We start from the raw sequence: 20,317 nt of genomic DNA on the forward strand, positions 1-20,317 counted from the left end.
GGCTGCTGTAGCAAATTGACTCTCTTCTGTTTCTGGGTGGTTCAAATGGCAAAGAATCTGCCTGCAATGCTGGAGACCTGGGTTCGATCCCTGGATCAGGAAGATCCCCTGGAGAAGGTCATGGCAAGGACAGAGGAGCCAGGACAGAGGAACCTGGTGGGCTACAGTCCATGGGATCGTGAAGAGCTGGACACAACTGAGCAACTAACACTTTCTGACTTAAGCCAGACTGGATTGATTTTATTGGGCGGGTGTGTCACTTTCACCCTTAGAATCCTAAATGTCTCTTGGAAAGATGCTATACTCAAGAGTCCCTGGAGGGTGCAAGGAAATCCCGTCCTTGCCCTTGGACATGCAGTCACTAGCACACTCTAGAGAGATGCAGGTGGTGATGGGGATGAGGATGACGGTGATAATGTAGCATTTGTTTTAGTGCTCATGGGGTGGGTGCCATTATCATCCCTATTCCTGAATGAGGAAACGAAGGCACCAAGGGGTCAAAGAACTTGCTTAAGGTCCCTCAGCTGTAAGTGGAAGAACCAGACACTAGCAAGTAGATAAAAGTCACGTTGTCTGACCACCCAGAGGAAAAGAAGGTGCTGCACGGCCGAAGACACCCAGGAGGGAGGGCGTTCAGGAGGGGCCCCGGGAGGACCACTGTGCTGAGATGTGAGGCTTCTCTGGCAGCCTGAAGCCTCCGACCCACAGCCTCCCTGCCGGATGTCCCCTCCACCCCCACAGTGGCCTGGTGTCCTTTTAGGCATGGAACTAAATTTGGCGGGCTCAGGGGCAGGTGAAACCAGCACAGTCTCATACCACTCAGTCTGAGGAGGAGGGAAGGCTTCCTGGAGGAAGCTGCACTTAATCAGAGACCTGGAGGAATCAGGTACGGGAGAAGAGGTCAGGAAAGGGAGTTCAGGTGGGGACACGGCTGGCCAAAGGCCCCGGGGAGTGTGAGAGTGAGTGATCAGCTTCTTCCGAGCTCCTCGCACACCTTATGTGCATGTTTACCCAAACCCACGCGGCAAACGCACCGCAACTTTCCCAGCCCACATTTCCATCTGTTCACTCTTTCCTCTGCGCGTTCAAAAGACGCATCCACCGCCCTGCACTTTGGCAAAACATGTGGTCTTATCTGCAGGCCCATCTCAGAACTGTCTGAGCACCCAGCTGGCCTGGGCCCCTCAGGACGTGGTGTCTGGGACGGAAGGGGGTGAGCGGGTGGCTAAGCCAGTGCCTTTCTGAGGCTGGGAGCCCCTTTCTCAGGCCTTACGACCCTGGAATCTGGAAGTCCCAAATGCTGCCTCCCCTCGGGCGCCCCACAGGCGGGCTGCACAGCTTCCAGCCCTCAGGGGGGCCAGCCGCACAGGAGCCGTTTTACGGCCAAGCTCCCCTCCTCCTGTGTCCACCATCGCCTAGGCTATGCGGCCAGATGACCCTGCTCTATCACGTCTGGCCACTTGGAGTTGGTGGTTTAACCTCTCTGGATTTCACTTACCTTATCTGGAAAACGGATTCATTCAGTGGTGTGGCACATAGTAAGTGCTCAGTAAGAGTTACTATTATTGTTGTAGATCATGTGGTTCTGATGCCGTGATTTTGCTCCTCTCCAGTTCTCTGGGGTGTTCTTTCCTCACTACCCGGGAAAAGAACATGCAGGATGGAAACAAAGAGTCTTTCTGCATCCTGAATTTCACCATGGCCCTGGGGAAAGGGGAGGCTTCTAACAAAAACAGTTTTAGGGGAACTCTATGGGTGGGGGTGCTTCCCAGGTGGCTCAGTGGTAAAGAATCTGCCAGTAAATGCAGAAGATGCAAGAGACGTGGGTGTGATCCCTGGGTTGGGGAGAGCCCCTGGAGGGGGAAATGGCAACCCAGAGCTGTATTCTTGCCTGGAGAATCCCATGGACAGAGGATCCTGGCACGTACAGTCCATGGGGTTACAAAGAGTCTGACACGGCTGAGTACTGAGCGCACACACGTATGTAGGGGAAGCTGGAGCTTAGAGAAAAGATTTCCTGAGTGGGGAGAGTGGGGCTCAGGGAACTGGGAGGTAGTAGAGCTTGTGGAGAGGGCCCCAGGAAAGGAGACCTGGGGTGAAGCGTGGAGGAAGCGCCAGGCCTGTTGGGGAGCTGCGCCCAGCCCCGCTCTGGCAGGGCTCAGGCACAGGAGAAGAAGGGTTCCTGGGGTCTCAACAGCAGGCCTAGGATGGCCCCACACAGGTCCCTGAGGCCCCAGGGTGACGGGCCACAGAAGAGGTCCCCACCGTGCAAGAAGGCAGGGAGCTGTGGGTGAGCAAGCCCTAAGGTTTCGGGGCACCAAAGGCAGATGGGGCAGAGTGGATATGAGGACGGATTTGGCCTTGCTGCCCGACAGCTCTGTGGGCCGAGGGAGCAGATGTGAGGGTGGTCACGTGGTCAGAGGGCGGGCTAACATGGGAAGAAAGGGTGAGAAGAGGCTGTGAGCAGCGCAGGAGGTGGTCAGCAGCCAGGCGCGGGGCGTGGGGCCGGGCTGGGATCCGGGGGGCGCTGGGGGGAGACACTATCTCCCAGACTTGACAGCACAACCGATCCCTCTTAGAGTCTGTCCCCAGCGCTGGGCTGCATTGGGCTCCCCTGCGTACACAGCATCTAGGTTTCTGCCCTCCCAGCTCTGGCCTCCCTGGTGACTCGGCTGCCCCCTCCTTGAGCCTGTGAGCCATCCGAGGGCAGGGACAGGGCCGTCGTTGTTGGCCTGATGGCTGGCACACAGGAAGTGCTCTGAACCTTTGCAGTCTGGACCTACTTCTTAGGTTTCTCCTCTCTCCAGCTTTCACCTGCTTATGGAATAAATAACTCACATGAGCAGTTCAGCCATGGTCAGGCCCCAGGTCCATACCTCCTTGGGAGGGGAAAGTAGGGCTTTCTAGTTTCTAGCGAGTCTGGGGGATCCCTTTCCCATTGCCACTACCCCAGCGCTTCTCCAGCACACAGCCTCCCTCTTCTCCCCTCCCCAGGTTTGGGGGATGCTGTTGGAAGCAGCCTACTAGTGTAAGCCCGCCTGTGGCTCGCCCCATTCCTCCCACTGCTGGGGGGGGCTCTGCTTGGCCCGGGAAGTGCCCTCTGCCCTCCCCGGAGCACGTGGCCTCGCGATTTTCCTTGAACGCAGCACTTTGTGACTTTGACGTAAACTTCAAACACGGCCCCATTTCCTATTTGCGCATCAAGGAAATAGGCCGAGTTTCACAGAAAGGGGCTTCCAAGAGCACACCAGGCCTTCCGGGCCCGTCCCTGCCCAGCTCGGGCGTGCTGATCTTCTGGGGCATCTAGGTGAGTGGCTGTCCTGTGGCCGCCTGCGTCCAGCACGGCCACCGACTGCAGGGCCTCCTGGGGCAGCTGGGAGAGGGGGACTCAGATTCCGCACCCCCCGATCAGAGTGAGAAACCCTAGTGGGGTATGACCTCTTTACACCTGGCCGGGCTGTATGAGGGGGTGGTTAGTTGGTGGGGGCCCGGACTGGGCGCTCGGGCTGCAGAGAAGCCCAAAGTGGTTTCTCGGACCCCAGTTCTTCATCTAGAACCAGTTGTCTGGTGCCTTTGGGACCCGCCACCTTGCAGGTGGCCTGGGCCTTGTCCATCAGCACATCCCCAGGTAAGTCATTCTGGATGAAGCAGCAGCTAGCCGCCCTCTCTAGGGGTGGCCTGGGTCTAGTGGAGGAAGGAGGAGGAGAGAGTCAGGAAGAACTGGGGTACCAGAAGGGCTTTGGGGCTTTCATGGGTGGTATCCTACAGGAGAAGGAAGCAGACGTGGCCTGTGACCATCCTGAGGGAAAGAGGTCTCTCTCCAGAGCGCCAGCTGAGTGGCCGTGGATGTGTGTATCCAGGGGCCCCACAGATGCCGGCTCAGTCCCTAGCCTCCTGCAGGGCCCCATCAGTGAGACAACCTTAGTTCCAGGAAGCAGAGAAATGTCCAGAGAAAAACATGTGCTCTGTCCCCCAGGCTCAGGAATATGAGGGAGCATCAATGGGGCTGTAAACAAACATCCAAATGCCGGATGGTTTCCGTGAGGGGGCCCAGGGCAGGCTCCAATCATTGGTAGGCAGCTCAGGTTAAAGGGGAGAACAGAGGTGAAGGAGTAAACAGCTTGAATCCTGCTCAACTTACGTGTGTCCTTGGCAAAGGACTGGCCTCTCTGAACTTCAGTTTGCCCATCTTTTAAATGCAGAAGCAAATTTTGGGGCCTAGTATGTGCTTGGCTCTTTGGCTCCTGACTGTTGGGTGAGAGGTTGGGAAAGCTGTCCCAGGCAGGGAAGGGTCTTGGCAGGAAGGAACGGGTTCGTGTAGTGAACAGCTAAAGATGAGCTTTGTTAGTTTCTTTTTTTAATATTTCTGTATTTACTTGGCTGCCTCAGGTGTTAGTTGCAGCAGGCACTGGAGATCGAGCTGCTTCATGTGGGATCGCTCGTTGCCGCGCACAGGCTCTAGTTGAGGCTCTCGGGCTCTAGAGCAAGCAGGCTCAGTAGTGGCAGCGTGAGGGCTTAGTTGCCACTCAGCATGTGGGGGGCTTTGTTCCCAGACCAGGGATTGAACCTATGTCTGCTGCATTGCAAGGCGAATTCTTAACCACTGGACCACCAGGAAAGTCCCTGAACATTGTTGCTGTTGTCTCAGCCAGGGCAGCCAGCACCCCGTAGGTGCTTAATAAGGCTTTGCTGAGAGATTAGGGCCTGCGTCCTATGACAGTGAGTCTCTGGGTGTCACCCGCGGGGGCTCTTCCCCTGCCAGTGCTATTTCCTGTCGCCACCTGGCCTCCAGCCTTGTCAGGGATGGGGACGCGTGCTGGGCAGGCAGATGGTGTTTTGTGTGCACTCTGGAGCCAGGAGGCCGATTCAGGGCCCGACTCTGCCACCCGGACTGTGCGTGTGCCGTGCGACCTTTGGCTGGTTCCTTCTTCTCTGTCCCTCCTTCATGTCCCAAACCCATGAATTCTCCACACGCAGTGTTCTCATCAGGATTAGGTGGCTGAATTGCTCTCAAGTGCCTGGCATACTGGAGGTGCTGTATATGCATAATGTTACAGTCTTTATTCTTATCAATAGCTCAGGGTGGTCTCATGGCTCCTGGAGGGTCTCCTAAGGGGCTGCAGCAACCAGCCTTTTCCATGCTGGCTGCTCCCCACCCCACCCAGAACATAGGGTCAAGGAAGTGCTTCTTTTTTAAAAAACATTATTATTTTAAAAATTTATTCATTTCTCTATTTGGCTGCACCAGATCTTCATTGCTGTTCTCAGGCTTTCTTTAGTTGTGCCAGTTGGGGGCTACACTCTAGCTGTGGTGTGGGGCTTATGGGGTTTCTTGCCATGGAGGCATCTCTTGTCATGGAGCATGGCTTAGGGCACGAGGGCTTCTATAGATGTGGCCCACGGGCTTAGTAGTTGTGGCCCATGGGCTTCGTTGCTCCACGGCATGTGGGATTTTCCTGGACCAGGGATTGCACGTGTGTCTCCTGAACTGGCAGGTGGATTCTTAACCACCGGACCACCAGGGAAGTCCCAAGGAAGTGCTTTGTAACTGGAGCCAATTTTGCCTCCCCCATCCCCACTGGGAGCATTCAATACCATCTGGAGACATTTTTGGTCATGACTCGGTGGGTGTTACTGGCATCTAGTAAGACAGAGGCCAGGGATACTGCTAGACACGCTGCAATGCACAGATAGCATGAGGTCTCGCAGTCAGGCTCTGTTGTCCCGACTCATCCCACCCTTTCCATCCCCTAAGCTTTTTCCCATCTCCCTTTTACAGTCACAGAGCCTGACACCCAGAGAGGGCTAGCTCCTTGCTCTGGTTACACAGCCCTTAGAACCCTGGCAGCAGAGGTTGGAGTTGGTGGGGAGTGGTGGTGGTGGGGAGCTGGTCTTTGGAGGCATGATTCAGTCAGTGAACAGACAGAGTATGTTTGAAGTCTGAGGACCTGCCTCTGACCCCACAGCAGCCCAGCACTCCACACCCTGACAGTCATAGGCAGCTCAGAGTGCAGAAACACCTGGGCCAGGCATGCGTGGAAGCCCTGGAGACCCAGCTCAGAGTAGCGGATGCCGCTTTCCTTATGGCCATGCACTGGAGTGGCTAGTACTGGCTGCTGGGTCAGAGAGACCTGGGTTCAAATCCTGACTGCCACTCTTAGGCCACATGACTCTGAACATGACATTACCCTCCCCAAGCCTCAGATGTTTTAGCTGAGGAATGGGGAGAAGTGAGGATTAGATTAAACAGATCATGCTTAGAAGAGGTGTCATAAAGTCTTCAGCACACAGGCTATTGTTATTGTTGCTGATTTGACAAATATTCATTGGGAGGCAGTGGGAGCTACAGTGAAAACCAGACAGGTGTAGGCTCTGCCTTGGGGAGCTCAGGCTGGTCAGAGATTGTGGGGCAAACGGAGACACTGATCATACATGGCCATCAGGGCTATGATGCGGGAGGATGGGGCCCTGGGGGAACAGAGTAGGTGACTCAGCGGGGGAAGGAAGGGGGAATCAGAACATCTCTGCATGGAAAGGACAGCTGAGGGGACCTGAAGCACGTGGCTAGGAGAAACATGTGGGTGGCTTCCCAGGTGATGCAGTGGTAAAGAATTCACTTGCCAGGGCAGGAGACCCAAGAGACGTGAGTTTGATCCCTGGGGTTGGGAAGGTCCCCTGAAGGAGGAAATGGCAGCCCGCTCCAGTATTCTTGCCTAGAGAATCCCATGGACAGAGGAGCCTGGCAGGCTATAGTCTATGGAGTCACAAAGAGTCAGACATGACTTAGTGGCTGAGCATGCAAGCTGTTCCAGGCAGAGGAAACAGCCTGTGCAAAGTTCCTCCAGTGGGTCCTCCCCTCTTCCACCATCTGTTAGTGAAGGAAGCCTCTAGGTCCGCCACTCCCTCTCCTCTCCTAGGGAAGCTCCCATCACCTCTCCACCCTCATCAGACTGCTGAGTTCCAAGAACCTGCAAAGGCGTCCCCGCCCACCACAGCAGGCTACCTACCCTCTCAGGTACCTGGTATCAGAGGGTAGCCTCTGCCCACCACCAAAGTTTACTGGGCACCTACTCTGTGCCTGGTTGGCACAGGCAGGAGAACAAGACAGTCTCCACTTTCCTCAGGCTAACATGCTACCAGGGGACAAAGGTCTTGTGTCAACAAGTTGATAGAACATCACAATTTCCATGGTGAAGAACAGTAACACTGGGTCAGTGATAGAGAAGGGGAGGTGATTTTTAGAGAGAGGTCAGGGAGGGCCTCTTGGAGGTTGAGACCCGAATGAAGTGACAGATGTTGAGGGAATGGTGTTCGGGCAGAGGAAACAGCCAGTGCGGTGTGGCTGGTGGGGAGTGAGTGAGGACAAGAAGGTGGCAGGGCAGATTGTGCACGGCCTCAGGGGCTGCTGTAAGGACCTGGGCTTTCAGCCTGAGTGAGGTGGGAGTCCTGGAGGGCTGCAAGCAGAAAAGGAGGCGATGGGACAAGTGGGCTGGGCCCGTGCTCAGCGCTGGGCAAGCCTTGCCTCATGGGGTCCTCACAGCCCCCCAGCACTGGGCACCATCGCTGGCCCTGTCCTCCAGGTGGTTCTTGGCGAGTGTACCTCCCCCCCGAGCTCCACATTGCTGCTACCCATAGATCTGTGATCCCATGATCAGATCGCACGCCATGGTGTCAGAAAAAGAGAGAAGGAGCCCATTGCCATCCACGGCACAGTGCTCACCACTGTCATGGAGACTCGGAATGGAACAAAGTCGGCGTTCTGTTAGTTGACAAATGTCTGTGTTGCCTCTGTTGTTGGCCTGTGGACTGGGGAGCAGGAAATGTGGCTTCAGGGGGGACTTGGCATCTTGGGTAGAGGACTGGGGTCTGTGAGAGGAGGCCTGGGCAGTTGGGGCTGTGCCTCCATTCCAGCAGCACCGTGGGTGGGAATGCTGTGATGCCGGGCTGTGGGTGGCACACAGGGCCTCCAGACCTGGCTGCTGCCACTGCCCCCTGCCTCCCTGCCAAGTCCAGTTGGATCATCTCATTCTGTCGGCAGCCTGATGCCCTCAGTCTCCCCTCTGGTGTCTCAAGGTAGACATTTAACTGGGGCTTCTCTGGTGGCTCAGAGGGTAAAGCGTCTGTCTGCAGTGCGGGAGACCGGGGTTCAATCCCTGAATCAGGAAGATCCCTTGGAGAAGGAAATGGCAACCCACTCTAGCACTCTTGCCTGGAAAATCCCATGGACAGAAGAGCCTGGTAGGCTACAGTCCATGGGGTCGCAAAGAGTCGGACACGACTGAGCGACTTCACTTACTCACTTGGACGCTCGGAGCCTGTTCTGGGCAGCAGTACTGCTTCCAGGCTCTGCCACTTAGGTGTGGGGCTTGTTGTTGCTGTTGTTCAGCCTCTAAGTCATGTCTGACTCTCTGCAACCCCATGGACTACAACACACCAGGCTTCCCTGTCCTCTACCATCTCCTGGAGTTTGCTCAAATTCATGTCCATTGAGTCATTGATGCTGTGCAACCATCTCATCCTCTGCTGCCCTCTTCTCCTTTTGCCTTCAATATTTCCTTCTCAACATCAAGGTCTTTTCCAATGAGTGGGCTCTTCTCATCAGGTGTGGGGATTAAACAAAAGAGTCCTTCCTGGCAGGTCTTCTCAGGGCCTTTAATATGCTAATATGCTTCCCACAACTTTTCAAAATGCAGTTGGTCTCTTGACCTTTTTTCCTTTGAAGTATATTTGGGCATCCTGTGCAGAAAAGGCAATGGCACCCCACTCCAGCACTCTTGCCTGGAAAATCCCATGGACGGAGGAGCCTGGTAGGCTGCAGTCCATGGGGTCTCAAAGAGTCGGACACGACTGAGCGACTTCCCTTTCACTTTTCACTTTCATGCATTGGAGAAGGAAATGGCAACCCACTCCAGTCTTCTTGCCTGGAGAATCTCAGGGATGGCGGAGCCTGGTGGGCTGCCGTCTATGGGGTCACACAGAGTCGGACACGACTGAAGCGACTTAGCAGCAGCAGCAGCAGCAGCAGTGCCTAGAACAGATAGAGTTTAACCCTACCTTTCCCCAGAAAGGAGACTTGAAGGGTGGAATTTCAGACAGAGCTGTTTAGCCAAGGATCACGGTTTCCTCCCCTCCCCACAGGGCCTGGGCTGTGAGAATGAGCCTGGTGGTCTCCTGATGGAGCTGCAAACTCTGGGAAAGCCAGACGAGCATCTTTGAGCTCATGAGGAGCTCGCAAGCTCAAGGGGAGGCTGGAGGGAGTCAGCCTGGGCAGGAGCGTGGTGGGAGAGTATGGTGGGCGCGTCTCCTGGGAGAGTCATGCAGTCTGTGGGGACTTGGCTCAGGACAGAAACATCTGGTCCTCCAGGAAGCTGCAGACCGGCTAGGCCCTTCTGGAAGCTGCTGCGGTTACTGCTGTCTTTGTTATTGACAAAGAGACAGGGAAGTGGGGATAAAACTGAGGATGCACGGGAAGGCTCCGGCCTCTGGGACACCTTGGACTCAAGTCCAAGGTGGGCCATCACAACTTCTGGCCCTGGACCGGGTCCCCAGGGCCGGCCTCTCCCCACTCCCGCCTCCGCACCGACCTGCCTCTGGCTACCCAGGCTGCACCTGCGGCCCCTCGGGGCGGAGCTTCTCAAACCGTGTTGTTGACAGTTTCCTGCCGCAGCTTCCGGCCCCAGAGGCCAGCTTCACCACCCCCACCCCTCCCAGCTGTCCCTGGAAAAACCTCCACTTTGCTGCCTTGTCTCAGGTTCTGATCCCCTTGAGGAGCAGGGCTGTGAGTCTGCCAGGCTGGGCTGGCTGGACCGGGGGAGCAGAGAGGAGTGGGGAGGAGGTACCCAGTGGCGGGCACTGCATGGATTCAAGCATGGAAGTGAATTTGAACAAATTCACTTCAAATAGCACAGCCTAGCTGGAGCAAAGGAAGGGCCGAGGAATTCAGTTATTAATAGATTAGATGATGTAGGCAGGAGGGAGCCACTGAAGGTCCTTTTTTATGTTTTAAAAGCTGTTTTTGTTTTTGTTTTTGATGTGGGTCGTTTTTTAAGTCTTTACTGAATTTGTTACAACATTGCTTCTGTTTTATGTTTTGGGTTTTTGGTCCCCGAGGGATGTGGGATCTTAACTCCCCCCACTAGGGACTGAACCCACACCCCCTGCATCAGAAGGTGAAGTCCTAACCACTTGGCCACCAGTGAAGTCCCACACAGTAGCTTCTTGAGCCAGGGAGGCCCTGGGGGAGAACTACCTAAAAGCAACTTGCAGACCCCAGAGCTTCAGCTCGTGTGGGAAACAGACTGTGGGGTTTAGCCAACCACAGGCACTGTGTGAGTTAGATCTGGATCTCAGGTTTTATTAATAGTAAACAGCGGGTGCAGATCAAAGGAGGTGATAGCAGCAGAAACAGACCACAGGGGAAGAGCTCTGGACTAGACAGGTGGGAGCAGCTGTGTGGGTAGGCACAGACAGAATGGCCTGAGTTGGGAACAGAGAATGGGGAAGGAGAGAGAACAGGAACCATCAGAGAGGAAGGAGGCAAGCTAGGGGGTTGGTGAAGGACTCAAGAGAGCCGTGATGCTCAAGCAGGAGTGGGGGTGGTCACAGTGTCCATCACTCAGGGGACCCAGCCTCCAAGAGGGTGCCTGGTGCCCATCAGGTGGTGATATCTTGGCAGCTGGAGGGCAGCCAGGTGGAGGTGGGGGGAGCAGATAATGATAGGAGTGTAGACAGCCCGTTCTTTTCCCTTTTTAATTAATATTTTTAGTGCCTGGTATGTCTATATGTGGGCTTTCCAGGTGGCGCAGGGGTAAGGAATCCGCCTGCCAATGCAGGAGACGTGTAGATGCAGGTTCAGTCCCTGGGTCTAGAGGATCTCCTGGAGGAGGAAAGGGCAATCCACTCCAGTATTCTTGCCTGGAGAACCCCATGGACAGAGGAGCCTGGCAGACTACCATCCACGGGGTGGCAAAGAGTCGGACGCGACTGAGCACACACGCACATCATGTCTATAGTTTCCTGCTGCCTGTCCTCTCTTTACTTAAAGTATCATTTACATACAGTAAAGTTTACCCCTTTTAGTGAAGAACTCTGTAAGATTTGACAAAGGCATACAGCTGAGAAACTATCTTAAGATACAGGCTGTTCTTCTGAATTCCCTCATACCCCTCTGTAATCAGTCCATATCCCGACACCCCCACTTCCCAGCCAGTCTGCAGCCTCGGCAGCCTCCACCTGTTCTGCAGCTCCGAATGGAATCAGGTGGTTTGTAGCCTTTTGAGTCTGGCCCTTTGCTCTCAGCATGATGCCTTTCAGGTTCATTCATGTGTGTGCAGCACCATGTCCTTCCATTTCATGATAGAGTAGGATCACGTGGGATATACTCCCACTTTCTTCAACTGCTGGAAAACGTTGATCTTCCCAACCCAGGGATTGAACCTGGGTCTCCCTTACTGCAGGCAGAATCTTTACCATCTGAGCCACTGGGGAAGCCTTTGAGTTCTTCCTACATGTTAGCAATCGTGAGCAGAGCTGCTGTAAACACTCCTGTGCAGGTCTTTGTGTGAACCTAAGTTTCCATTTTTCTAGGATGAATACCTAGAAGCCATCCTGACTCTTTCTATTTTTTTTTTTCAAACGTTAAACTTTTTATTCTGTATTGTGGTGTAGCCTATTAACAATGTTGTGGTAGTTTCAGGTGAACAGTGAACAGTTTCAGCTGCACATATACATGTATCCATTCTCCCCCAAACGCCCCTCCCATCCAGGCTACCACATGGTATTGGGTAGAGTTCCCTGTGCTGTAAAGTTCCATGTCCTTGTTGGTTATTAATTTTGAACCGACGCTTTTTATTTTAAAAATTTTATTATTTATTTGGCTGTGCCAGGTCTTAGTTGCCGCAGGATCTTTAGTTGAGGCATGTGGGATATAATACCTCGACCAGGGATCAATCTCGCCGCCCTCTCCCCACAACCCTGCATTGGGAGCTTGGAGTCTTAGCCACTGGACCACCAGGGAAGTCCTCCGATTCTTTAAACACTCTTAAGGGATGATGGGAGCTTTTCTGGTGGCTCAGTGCTAAAGAATCTTCCTGCCATTGCAGGAGACACAGGTTTGATCCCTGGGTTGGGAAGATCCCCTGGAGAAGGAAATGGTTATCCACTCCAGTACTCTTACTTGGAGAATCCCAAGGTCAGAGGAGCCTGGCAGGCTACAGGGCATGGGGTCAAAAAGAGTTGGACATGACTTAGCAATTCAACAAAAACAATAAATGGGATGGTGACTGCATTTCCTGGTCCCCAGTTAATCACATGCCTGTAACTATTGGGACATCCAGCGCCTGCCCCCACCGTCCCCAAATCTGGCCCTTCCAACCCCAGTGTCAGAAGCCTTCTGGTTAGAATGCTGCTTCTGGGCCCTCTTCCTGAATCCAGCTGCCTTGATTCAAGCCTCAAATAATTCTCACTCAGTCCCAGTGCCTGTCTTTGCAAGTCCCTGAACACCAGGGAAAGGCAGCCTTTCTCAGTCCACAAAAGCTTTCTTTCCACCCCCTGCTTATAATTGCTGAACTAAGAAGGATGCCCAAGGACCCTTCCTTGAATGCAAAACTATGCCCGGGTGGCCTTAACTGGACCCATCTTAGTAGAGAAACAACCAGAAACTGTTATGGGCATAATTTTTTTGACATTATATAAAAACTTAAAAACATACAGAAAATGAGAACAATTCGTTGTACAAATTATCTACCTCTTAGATTCTACAGTGGAATTTTGCTATATTTGCTTCATCACATACACTTGATCCTCATTATTATTGGATTCTGTATCTGCCAACTCGCCTGCTTGCTAAAATTTATTTGTAACCTCCAAGCTCATGCTCGTTGCACTTTCATGGTCATTGGAGGGCATGTGCAGAGCAGTGTGAAATTTGAATCAACTCACGTGCTGGTTCCTGCAGAGGCTGAACAAGACAATGCTTTGCCTTCTCGTTTCAGCTCATATTGTAAACAAGTGTCTTTCTCACAGTCTATTTGGTACCACATTTTTGTGCTATTTGTCCATAATTTCATGGTGTAAATGGTCCCCAAGGGCAGCGCTGAGGTGCTGTTTAGTGTTCCTAAGTGCAGGAAGGCTGAGCTACGCCTCCCAGAAAAAGTACGTGTTGAATAAGCTTATAGGGCTGTTGGCCAAGAGTTCAGTGCTAGTGCGTCAATATAATTATGTAAGGTGTCTTTAAACAGAAGTAAATAAAACAATGTTATATACTGATCTGTTGATGAAAATTGTGTGACCAGAGACTTAAAGGAACTTAACCCCGAATTTCTTCTAGAAGCAATGGCTTAGTACTTCCTCACTCAATACCTTATAGAAATATTGCAGACAGCAAGACTCAACTAAATCAATCTATTTATCCATACATCAACTTTTGCTTTTGGATGCCTTCCTTTCAAAATAAATGACAGTCATCACTACACTACCCATCACACCTAAATATTTCTGCACACAGATCATTGACTGGGGTTCAATATTTTATGGTGCCTTTAAAAAATATATTTTAAAATTTATTTTAAATTTGGCTGCATCGGTCCTAGCTGTGACAGGCACTCAGCATCTTCATCGTAAAATGAGGGCTCTTGCACTGCGGTGCATGCTCTCCAGTTGTGGCACTTGGGCTCCAGAGTGTGTGGGCCCAGGAGCTGTGGCGCAGGGGCTAGGCTGCTCCACGGCGTGTGAAAGTTTAGTTACCTACCGGGGTCCTGCCCCAGTGGATCCAGGGAATTCGAAGGGGAGACAGCTTTGGCGATCAGGATACAATAGAATTAAAGATATAAAGAGTGCTTAGATAGGGATAGCTCAGCGAAGAAATTCAGTGAAGAAAAGAGGCTGAATAACTTGGTTTACGTGGAAAGCCAATAAAACTCCAAGACAAGGAGTTTGCATCACCTACATAGGCCGCAGGCATCCTCCTGTTCTCCCAAAGGAGAGGAGACACTAAGGCCTCCCCGGTCAGATCTTAGAAGCCCAGGCAAAATTAGTAGGCATGATGAGCCTCCATTCAGCCAGAAGGTGAGAGAAAGAATGACATGGGGAGACCAAGCTTCAGTGAGCAAGACCCGCACTTTATTTTCCAAAGTGGTTTTTATACCTTAAGTTATGCATAGAGGATAATGGGAGAAGGGGTAGAGTCATGCAAGGTCAGCAGTCCTTGATCCTTATCGAAGCCCGGCTTTCTTCCTGCAAACTTATCATATGCAAAAGTTTAGGTGATTTACATCATCTTCTGGCCAGGAGGCCTGTTAACATTTTATGACCCTTTCTTCAGAAAACTTATTTTTCTCTAAAGGTGATTATTGTCAAGTCAGGCGCCACCCTCCGAAAGCATTAAAGTTGCATTCCTATAGGGCAAAGGTGTGGTGGGCTATAACAAGAAAAGTATTAACTCAAGGGTCCAAGGTTACAAAAATTAAAGCTACTACTTACATTCCTATACACCAATTATATTAATCAATACACTCCCAGGGACACAGTAGGTAAGGGATATGGAAACTTAGTAGCAAACATTGGCCCAACAAGTGAAAACCCTTCACCAATACAATGGCAACCCACTCCGGTGTTCTTGCCTGGAGAATCCCAGGGACGGGGGAGCCTGGTGGGCTGCCGTCTATGGGGTCACACAGAGTCGGACACAACTGCAGTGACTTAGCAGTAGCAGCAAGGATATAAAGAGTGGTTAAATAAGCTCAGTGAAGAAATTCAGTGGAGAAAAGAGGCTGAATAATTCAGCCAGAAGGTGAGAGAAAGAACGACATGGGGAGACCAAGTTTCGGTGAACAAGGCCCGCACTTTATTTTCTAAAGTAGTTTTTATACCTTAAGTTGTGCGTAGAGGATAATGGGGGAAGGGGTAGAGTCATGCACTAAGCCAGGCTTTCTTCCTGCAAACTTATCATTTGCAAATTTTAGGTGATTTGCATCATCTTCTGGCCTGGAGGCCTATTAACATTTTAAGACCCTTTCTTCAGAAAACTTATTTTTCTCTAAACGTGATTAGTCAGGCACCACCCTCCAAAAGCATTAGATAAAATTGCATTCCTATAGGGCAAAGGTGTGGTGGGCTATAACAAGAAAAAGAATTAACTCAAGGGTCCAAGGTTACAAACATTAAAGCTACTACTTACACGAATTACATTAATCAATACACTGCCAGGGACACAGTAGGTAAGGGATACGGAGACTTAGCAGCAAACATTGGCCCAACAAGTGAAAAACCCTTCACCAATACAATTTCTAATCAGTCTTTTAACTGCTCAAAGGAATCTGTATTTAGACAGTTTAGAACATCTTATGCCTCTCACAGTTGGGGGGCTCTGAACAATCACACGTGGCCGGAAAAACCTATTCAGGCTGGCTAGAGGACTTCCAAAGGAGTTTGTAGGTTGAAACACTGTCACACCCAGGAATTATTAACTGGAGCTGTAAGTTAATGCTTTTTTCAGAGAGAGGTAGTGGGGGACAGCCCCCTGTAAAGTCAGAGGTGTAGGTGAGAGTACAAAGCAGAAAGTAGGCAGACTCTGGTTTTGGGGGTAGATGCTCGAGAATTTCCAGGGGGACTCCTGAGGCTCGATCCCGCCTTTGCGTATGCCGAGCCTCCTTCCTCATGACCTTTGCCATGGGTGGAGCTCCTCACGCTGGCTCCCGGCATCTCCCCCTTTTTTATTTCTTAAAACAGCCAGATGCAGCTCAGTCGCGAACTTCTGAATGTTCTGCCGAAGAATCCTGACAATACAAGGAAGAATGATTATGAGAAGCAAAATTAAAGCACCAGCAGCGACATAACCAAGGATATTAGACAGAATGTTTTTTCCTGAAATGAAGTTAGAGAAAGTGTGGAAAAAAGTCATTAGCTGCTCCAGCAGCGGTAAAATCCAGTCGAGAGTGTTCCAGGGTCTGTATTTGATTATGAAGTTTCCCTAAGTCCAGGCCAATGTCAGAGTTGTTCCAAACACCTGAGATATGATTTTTGATTTTTTCCCATTCATAATCTGTCTCGTTTACCTTTAAAGATGTCATGCATATCTACCAGTAATCAGCGTGGCAAGACAGAGCCATTTTCACTTTTAAAGCCTGTAACTCAGTCCCAGTATGCATTATTGCCTCCTCCAAGGCATCTACCCTCATCTCTAATTTCCTATCTATAGCTTCCTGGGTTGCTCGAGTTAGAGAAACATTTTTAGACATGGGATCAACAAATTGGGCAGTATGCACTTGTTGAGTCAATGATATTGCTGCCGCAGTAACAGAACTAATTGCTGCTATTAAAGCTGATAGTCCTAAAATAAATAAGCCCACAAACCATCGCGATCGCATTAAATCCTGTAGTTGTTGTAATACAGCAAGACCAAAATTATCATATCAATAAATGGTTACATCATAAGATAAGGTGGACGTTGTAACACTACAAAGAAGCAAACATATCGAGGGTTTAAACAAGATGAGAGCATACATTGTTCACAAGTCACTACATTGGGTCCACCAGTGAAAGTCATATGTACATTAAGTTTTCCAGAATCGTTGGTAAAGAGAAAAACATAAGGAGAGGGTAGACAAGCCAAAACAGAATAAGTAGAATTAGTTTTTGGCTGGAGTTCGCGCTGCAGCAGCCTCGTCAGTCTCGCCGGGATCTCGATGTTTATCTTGCCTCCCCTGTTGCAGGCGCTGCCCCTGCTCCCTCGCTGAACCGCCTTGGGCTCAGCGGTGGCCAAGAGAACGCAGACAGACGCTGGCGGGGCTATTGGCTGCGAGCGCTGTGCCCTGGGCCCTGGCAGCCAGGCTGGTCCAGCCCGCGGCTCCCGACGCGCGGCTGTTCTGTGCAGAGGAGTGCCCCTCCTCTTTTGTGATCCAAGCAATGGGGGAACTGGATGTCTGGGGGACTGCAACATGGCGAATCAGCCTGTCCCGGATCTAAATTGGAGAATCTGCGTCCTGTGGAAAAATACAAGCATATCCTCGACCGCTAGTTAATAATGGGTCAGGACCCTTCCATTGTCCTGAGAGGAGGTCCTTCCATTTGACTAATGGCTTTGCATTTAATTGCTCCAGGCACCAATGACGAAGCATTGAAGTAGTTCCCGCTGGATCACTATTTAGAATATTTATTACGAAAAGAGCATGTTGCAAGATTTGATGGGGAGAGCTATACTTAAACTCCCCTTCTTTTAGTTTTTGAATTTGGATTTTTAATGTTTGATGTGCTCTTTCAACAATGGCCTGTCCCTGGGTATTATAAGGGATGACAGTATTATGTTTAATTTGAAACTTTATACAAAATTCCTGAAAAGACTTAGAAGTGTAAGCAGGAGCATTGTCAGTTTTCAGAGCTTTTGGCAGGCCCAAATATGAAAAACAAGTAATGAGATATTGTATCACATCTTTAACTGCTTCCCCTGTACTAGCAGTTGCAATAATAACGTGAGAAAAGGTATCTACAGTTATATGAACAAAGGACAGTTTTCCAAATGAAGAGACATGAGTTACACCCATTTGCCAGAGTAGGTTAGGTTTGAGACCGCGAGGATTAACTCCCATAGGTGGGGCAGTGTAAGCAAGAACGCACAATCTCTCGAGCAGTCTCTCTGGGAATTTGGAATTGCTATCTTAAGGCAGTAGCGTATTGATGATGAAGTGAGTGAGAGGCTCTGGCCTCCTCAATCACAGTAGCCACTGTATTTCTGGTTAACAAGTCAGCCAAATCATTAAAGGCATTTAAAGGGCTGGGCAATCCGGAATGAGCCCGAATGTGTCCAGTGAAAAATATTTTATTTCTTTTCCAAATTTGTTGCTGTAATTTAGTTAACAAATGAAATATGGTAGTTTTATTTTCAGGCAAAACCGCAGTTTCAATGTGTGGAAACAGCTTGACTACATATTGAGAATCAGAATAAAGGTTAAATTCCTCATCTGCAAACATAGCAAAATCCTCTATGACTGCTGTTATTTCAGCTCTTTGAGCTGAAGTTTCCTGTGTTTCTAAAACCTTTTGGTGATTTTTAGTAACTATGGAGGCTTTACCGTTTGCTGACCCGTCAGTAAAGGCTATCTGAGCATTTGGAATAGGAGACTGTTTGCATCTGACAGGAAAAATAACTGGATGTTTGGACATAAAATTAAGCAAAACATGCGAGGGTAAATGAGGCAAAATCTGACCACAATAATTTCCTATGGCAATCTGCCAATCCTCGAACATTAGAAGAGCATCAAGTTGTTCTTTATTATATGGAATTACAATTTCTGATGGCTCTTTACCAAATAATTCAATGCTCCGCTTTTTTCCTTTAATATCAAAGTAGCTATCAATCCTGGATAAGAAGCCGCTATTTTTTTTTGGTTTGAGCGGGAAGATGGATCCGCTCTAGGGGGCCGTTTTGCCATAAAACCAATTTTTTGTCTGGCTACCCCAATTACACCTATGGGGGTTTTATGGCAAAGAATTGTCAAGCAGTTGTCAATTTAATTTACATTTTAACAACATAAATTTAGGGATATGTTAATTTAGGTCTAATGTTTAGTTTAGGTCTCTGTATAAATTTAAGTAATAAATGTATAACCTCCTTATCTCATTTTGGTATACAGGTATACAGATATACCTAAATGCAAAATGCATTTATATATGTATTTATATATGGCAACAAGTATAAACGTATTGACATATATATAAATCAATATACTTGAACTAATCTTTATAATTAATATATATTACAGCAATACAACACATACACAGCTAATACCAACCAACACAAACCAATATACTGTAATAATACATGTCACACATATATAATATAATTATACAGTATATAGAACATATATCATCACAGCACATCAATCCATACCAATATCAGCCACACACACATTATATTACTGCAATACATATTTAATTATACAGTATATATAATATGCATATATAGTATACATATTAATTTATATACAAATTAAGTATAGATCTATAAATAGAATTAGGTATACTTTATTATATTTTATTTATACCCATACCTAAATTAGGCAAACTGTAATTAGGCAAATATATTTATATTATGTATTTATAACAATATATAAAGTATTGTTAATTGTACCACCTGTTGATAACTAAGAAATTGAGAAAACCCTTCTCTGAGTATCTCTTATTTGAGACAGCACGTCCCTCCCCCATAGGGTAAAGGGGAGCATAGGAACTACATAGGGTTGGAAAGTTCCACAGGTATTCTCAAACTGCCAATCTAACATTTTTGAACTTTTAACTACTGTGGGGGCTTGAGGGCAAATGAAACAAAATTTGACCCCTGAAATCTATCAGGGCAACTTGCCAATCATCACTATTTTGTAAAAGACTTGTAGTTGATGCTTATTGAATGGAATTATTATATTTGCTACTTCTTTTCTAAAAAGTTCCACACTTCTTTTTTCCTCCTTTTATAATTAATTGTGCCACCGAGCTGGGATAAGATAAAACTATTTTTCTTGGGGTCACTGGTAGATGGAACCAACGGGCCTTTTTGTCACAAGCGCCTTGTAGGTGTATGTTTTGTGGCAAGAATAATTTAATCTCATCTTTTGGTAATATTAATCCTAATTAACTGATCATTTAAAGTCTCATCTACTTTAACAAGAGCCGACTCTGTCTCATTAGTCAACTTTCTCTTAGAACTGGAATTAGGATCGCTTTTTAAGCAATCAAAGGCTTTAAATCTGCAGTAGTCAGTTTTAAATGTGGGCGTATCCAATTAATGTCCCCTAATAATTTTTGGAAATCATTTAAAGTTAGTAAACAATCTCTCCATAGCTTCAAAGGGGCATTATCAGTTTTCAAAACTTTTGGCAGGCCTAAATATGAGAAGCAAGTAAAGAGGTGTTGCACAACATCTTTATAAGCTTCTCCAGTTATCGTTTTGTAACCTAAATCTGGTCTATAGCTTTTTAGATGACAAGCAACCATCTAATCTTTGCTTGAATACTTCCAGCAACGGGGAACTCACTACTCTTCAAGGTTTTAAACTCTCCCTCACCTTTTTCTCTACAGCATTCCCACCCCGCATACCACTTTCTCTTATCCCACCAACTCATTTTCAGTAGTATGTGTTGGCCAGGAGCTGGGCCAGTCTTTCCCAACAATGTTAAGAGATGTCTGTTCCTGTGTCTAATAGCCCTGACATTTTATTTTCTTGAATTAAAAAAAAAATTTTAAAGGCCTAGAAGCTGTAATTTCCTGTACCCAAAAAGCTAGATCACTAGATCTAAATGCTCTGTAGCTCTTAGCTTGAGAAGTCAAG

At 48.9% G+C, this 20,317-nt stretch overlaps 1 protein-coding gene across 3 annotated transcripts in view; it reads left to right on the forward strand.

The window, feature by feature from the left end:
- Positions 1-3,158: 3,158 nt before the first annotated feature.
- LOC102408544 (tyrosine-protein kinase ZAP-70) overlaps positions 3,159-20,317 on the forward strand; it is a 40,320-nt gene continuing 23,161 nt past the window's right edge. For 2 of the 3 annotated variants that reach the window (XM_044925605.2, XM_006059883.4), the window contains exon 1: positions 3,159-3,307. The gene's annotated coding sequence lies outside the window, so the exon portion shown is untranslated. The other variant, XM_025260665.3, reaches the window with a different exon arrangement.

This window comes from Bubalus bubalis, chromosome 12 (genome assembly GCF_019923935.1).
Source record: "Bubalus bubalis isolate 160015118507 breed Murrah chromosome 12, NDDB_SH_1, whole genome shotgun sequence".
Classification (NCBI taxonomy): Eukaryota; Metazoa; Chordata; class Mammalia; order Artiodactyla; family Bovidae; genus Bubalus; species Bubalus bubalis.